Genomic DNA, 6,000 nt, shown 5'->3' on the forward strand with positions numbered 1-6,000 from the left:
TAGGAATCAACATCTTGACTGTTACTTGCTCTTCCAAAAGGTCACTATCAGAGCTCAAAATTCACTATGGAGACGAATGCAAATGAGCTTGTTTTCACCCCTTCCTCCCTATATATACCCTTCGTCATAACCCTAATTATCCCCCGCTCACCGCCGTGGACTCTGTGAACTTCCAGAGCCTCCCATTTCTTCATTTTATCTCCAATTTCTTCTATTTTTTCACCAGTATTGCTAAATTCTTCTCTTCTATCACCTTGCCAATTTTCATTCTTTTTCGAGAGATCGCTCGATTTTTCAAAAAAAATCGGCCCATCTCTCGAGGGGGCGTACCACCCATTAAATTAACATTTTATGGGGTATATTTTTTCACACTTATTTTTCTTTCTTTGAAATGATGTGATAAACCGCACCGTCTCAAAGAGGGGCAAATGTAGTCACATAAATCTATCCATTTTAATTAAATGATTATTTGCTATTTATTTGATTAAAAACCCACTAGCCATCAGTTAATTAAATTAACATTTAATTAATTCATCCTCAATCATTCTCCTATTAATTAAATAAATTATTCAGTTTATTTTAATTAATTCATTAAACCAAATTCACAATCAATTAAATGAATAAATCCTATTTATTCAATTTAATCCCCTGTCCTCTTTTAAATAAATTATATAAAATATTTATTTAAATCATCAAATCCCCCCCATTTGCATTCTCCTAAAAATGCAACTTGTGCCTATTTATTGAAATAAATGAATTTTATTTTAATAAAAATCCTATTTTCCCTTACCCACCAAACCCACTTGCAATCCTAACCCCCTTCTAGATTCTTCTAACCCCTTCCTAATTAGCCTAATCCATCCCCTAAATATTGTCACATTCCTAAGCAACTTGGAGTCACTTCTCAAAGACTCCAAAGTCTTTGAAAAGCATTTAATGCTTTATGTGGCCAACAAGATAACATCTTAAGTCTTCCAAACCACTAATGGCTCTTACATGACCATTTATGGTTAAATCCACTTGCACCTATGGTTAGAGACTTTGACCCCTAACTCAACCCTCATGTGACCCATGTGTCTCCTTAAGCATTTATTGTTTTGACCATGGTTATCCTCACTAACTCTTGCACAAGAGCTTATCCATTGGATAAAAGCATTATTCTTTGGATAATGAATTTATTCACTCAACCCAACCTTAACCTTACCTCCCAAGTTAACCCTCAGGTCATGTCAAGCATTTAATTCTTATTCCCTCTCCTCTCAACCCATCTCATGTTAACAAGTGTCAACATGGGATTGGGTTAAAAGCTCTCTCATGGATTGAATATCATTCAATCCTAACCCTTGTTGAGATTACTCAATCTCAACCATCCATTGCTCTATTTTTCCTATAAATAGAGCCCATTTCTTCATAATCCAGATCCTGAAAACTTGTATGCATTTACATTATAGTGAATTTTAGAGAAGAGCATTTAGCATAAATCACATACATTGTTATTTTGGTCTAAAATAAATCATTATCATTTCATAGCATCTAGTATTAGTTTTTGTTCACATTTGCATATCATTTTGAGAACAATCTCTTGTCAATCTTGAACCTCCATAAGGCATCCATAGTGCAAAAAGTTGTTGAGAGCTACACTAATTTGGAACTTGGAGAGGAGAGGAGCAAGGAAAGAGAAGCTACTAGCATGGTAGAGAGCATATGGAAATGTTTAGTTACTTTTTGTAGATTCCTTAAGCTTTCTATTTGTTTAGTTGTGTCTTTCTTGATATGCTTTCTTAGGATAGTATTCAATCTTTGATTTGCTAACACTAATGACTAACTCTTGTCTCTTATGTTTCCTTGTGTGTGTTTAGCTATCAAAACATATTTTTACTATTCCTTCCATTTTGCGGAGCATCAATATATATATATATATAGAGAGAGAGAGGGGGGGGGAGAAAAATAGAGAGAAGTGAAAGCAATAGAGATATATAGAAAGGGGGAGTGATAAGTAGAGAGGGGAAGATATAGGCATAGAAAAGAGAGAAATGTATACAGAGGGAGATATGGAAGAAGAGGGAAGAGGGAGAAATAGAGATAGAAAGTGGAATACAATGAGAGAGGGGTAGATGGAGAGATGGAAAGATAACATGATAGGAAGTAATAAATAGAGAGAGATAGAGAGGGAGGGAGGGAGAGATTTGAAGATAGAGAGAGGGGGGAAAAGTGATAGGTAAAGCACCTCTTTTAACAACTTTTGCTCAAGAATAGCTTAGATGTCCCAAAGAGACACATTAGCGAGGGCCATTTTTAGTTGTTCTAAGAAATTCATTTATATTATGGTTATCATTTTATACTCTTTAGGCTTTCAATAAGGATTTTCCTTAGGCTTTTGAAAAGGTTGCACCATCATAATAGGTTCAGGGGGTTTTTGGAAGGCTACTTTAGGCTATTAGTTCTAAAGAATAGGTTCTTTGGTAAATATTCACTTTGAGTGAGTATAATAATCTGACTAGACCTCTAGGGAGGTTTTGATGTGGATGCCTCATTTGTGAATACAACTTCATCTTCCATCCAAGAAAAGGGCATGTGATTTGGAGTAATCTCATCCTCTTGCTCCAAGGACATACCCTGCATTTGAGCATTCAACATTGCATGGTCCATTCTTGCAGATGAATAATTTCGCATATCTAGGGTGATAAATTGAGTGCATTTCTCTGACACCTTATATTGTAAATTACCTCGAGGACAATTTTTCAGCATGTGTGCATCATTACATGGGAAGCACCATGCATTTGAATCATCTAAAAAATTATTGTGTCCTGCTACTAGCTCTTTATTATTGTTGGTTGTTATTCCTCCCAAATGATTATGAATAGGGACAATCTGATTAGAGGTTTTCACTTGGTTATTTACTCTTGTGCCACCTTAATATAGGTTATACTAATAAGAGGGCCTCTCATTCTAAAAAAAATTGATACTACAGCTTTGGGGTTACTGTTTGATATTGATAATTTCATTTGAAAAGGTGTGCACAAATTCTTCCTATCCCTTAACTCAACAACTAATGTAGGAGATATTATGGTATTATTTGACAAAGCATTTGGGTAGACATACATAGATTGAGGAAATGCAGAAGTGTCCCAAATGACTTCACTTTGGATTTGCCCAGAAATCTTAGGAAATACTAGCATGGGTAGCCTTGGCAAAATCTTGCTAGATTTGATTAACTAATTTTATACTCTTACTGTTGTCTCATATGCTTGTGGAACAACAATACCTCCTAGAGGTTGAATTACCATGACTATATCAGGATTAAAGGCCCTTAAGAAGAAAGAGAAAGCAATAGTAAGAGATGGGTGTGCATTTAGAGGAATTTTTTCCCACATTTTATGAAAATGGGTGTTTAAATCTATCATAGCCTCTTGTGGAGCTCTTTTATTAGTTAGAATTTGTTACTATAGGGACAAACAGACTCCTTTCTGTGATAAATAGTCAAAGAAATGGGTCCCAAGAGCATCCCAAACCATAATGGAATTCAAAGGTAGAGATCTATACCAATCTTGTGCTTTTCCTCTAAAGGAAGTGGTGAGCAATCTTAGAGCAACATTTTGTTCTACAACATTGTTCACTCTACAACAGTTTGCTACATCTTGGATATGTTCCGCTAGACTTTTGAAATCCTCCCCACTAAATTTGGGTAGAGCTTTCAATGTTGAAGTGGGGATGGGATCACATTGGTAGGTGCAATTAGAGGGTCCTACCATTGTCCTAGGAGATAAAATTTCTTGGTGGTTGAAAATCCTTTTGTGGTAAAGCTTGGATTCAAGTTGTGACTTGCCTAACTAGCCTGGCCTAGCTTATAGATATCAGAGGGAGTAATAATAGGCTCGAGTTCTGCAAAGTTTGAGACCTAGTAGCAGGCTTATGGCTCATACACTGTAAGGAAGTTAAGTAGCGGAAACAACTTCCTACACTAACCTTGAGAGGAGGGTAATGCAAAACTTTTTCAGATCGTTACAACAGTTACAGAAAATAGATATAGATATAATAGCATTCATACCACAACACAGTGATTTACGTGGGGAAAACCCTTTCGGGAGAAAAACCCCACACTCCAAAAACAGCTCAATATTTTATTCAGCAATCAAAAATAGATTACAACATACTTGTAGAGCAAGCTCTTCATAGGAGTACCACTAATCAGAGATTCAGAGGCAACTCAATAGCCATAAGACTCTCTTACACCCAACCTCTATCTCACACACCTCATAAATAGGAGATACAATACAAGAAACCGTCAAACGGTATTACAAAACCATGGGCTAAAACCACCCAATAAGGTGTAGCCGACCTTATCTCCCTTCTAGATGCCCTATGACATGTTAAAGCACACATCAACACGTGTCGCTCCCTTTTACAGCTCATTTATGTATCCGATACAAATTATTTTTCCTATTTCAGGAGTACAAACTTCCGGAGGCCATAACTTGAGAACCGGGTGTCCGATTGACGAACCGTTTGAAGCGTTGAAAAGCTCGCAAAGTGCTGCGCCAGTTACGGCCACTTTTTAGGGCATTTCAGAGCCTCTAAATCCCCCAAAATTAAGTTTAAACATTTTATCGCACCCCTCCAAGATGAAAACTTTAATATCTTCAAAACTAGTTGTGACCTTGCGACGCAACTTTACCAGAATGCTTATCTAGCCAACCAGAAGCTTCAGGGAGAGTTTCACACCATTTCATGCTCAAATGAAAACTTACTATAAATAGTAACCTCGCATAAATGCAAGGTTGAGACACCATTTTTCCCAACATACACCTACTTAGAATTTTAGGTTTATTTAAAGATAAGGCCCCACCAAGCATGCCAAAAAAAGAATTGTTGATCCTCAAATTCACACTCTCAAAAATAGCCTTATGAGAAGTTTAGTGAATAGGGGACTTAATGCACTTCACTAAACAACCTTTGAGATTTTACAAGCTCTAGCTCTTCATTTTACTACTAGGGGAAAAGGGGAAGAAAGAGAAACTTACAAAACAAAATAGATTTAAGATAGAACACCAAAATATTATAAAGATTTGAAAAAATTGAATCAGGATGAAGAAAATATGTAATTTCTTAACTGGATCACATAATACACTATCTCTTCATTTATAGAAAGAGAAAAATATATATAAGGTTAACCTATCACCTAATGTAATATTCAAATCAACTTGTGAGATGCATCTAAGGCTAAATAGAAATATATATTTCTTCTTTACTTCCAGATATCACTCATTCAAATCCACTTGATTCATAGATTAATTTCAAATCATAACAATATAGGCCAATGAAAGAGAGTGACCACACATGATTCAAGACCCATATCCTAGAAATGAAATTTTAAAAGCTAAAAACATACATAATGTAAAATACTCACTTGTACATATAATTTCAAACATTCGCTTCAAAGATTTAAACAAACACAAAAGGAAATTTAGGCATCGTCTGATATGTCTTCCTCATTCATTCTTTAATTGAAATTAAAGTTTGAGCATCATAACAAAGTCTTTAAAAAATATTAAATTCTTATAGCTAACTCTTAATCTTCAGAATCTAAATCCCTTTCATTAAAATGTTACAAATAATTTATAGTTGACGAGTGGGTGTGTGCACCAAGATGGTGTGCAAAAAAGTGGACACACACAAAAAAAACTTGAAAAAACAGAAACCGCGTTTGCGGTTTTAAAATTTTAAAATACCCCGTACACGGTTAGGTTCGTTGTGAATGAGCCTAAAGGACCAAAACCGTGTATGAGGTCCTTTTAGAAATAAGACCGCGTACGTGGTCCTTTAGAAACTAGGACGTCATACGCAGTCTCAATTCTTAAAGGACTGCGTACGCAGTCCCTGCTAATAAATTATTTTTTAAAATTGTCAACTGTATTTTTTTTACCCCATGGCCGAGAAGGAGTTTAGACATGTTTTTACCCTCCGAATCATGTATGGGCTCAATTTATTCACACCTAATCG

This window comes from Cryptomeria japonica, chromosome 3 (assembly GCF_030272615.1).
Source record: "Cryptomeria japonica chromosome 3, Sugi_1.0, whole genome shotgun sequence".
NCBI classification, from domain to species: domain Eukaryota; kingdom Viridiplantae; phylum Streptophyta; class Pinopsida; order Cupressales; family Cupressaceae; genus Cryptomeria; species Cryptomeria japonica.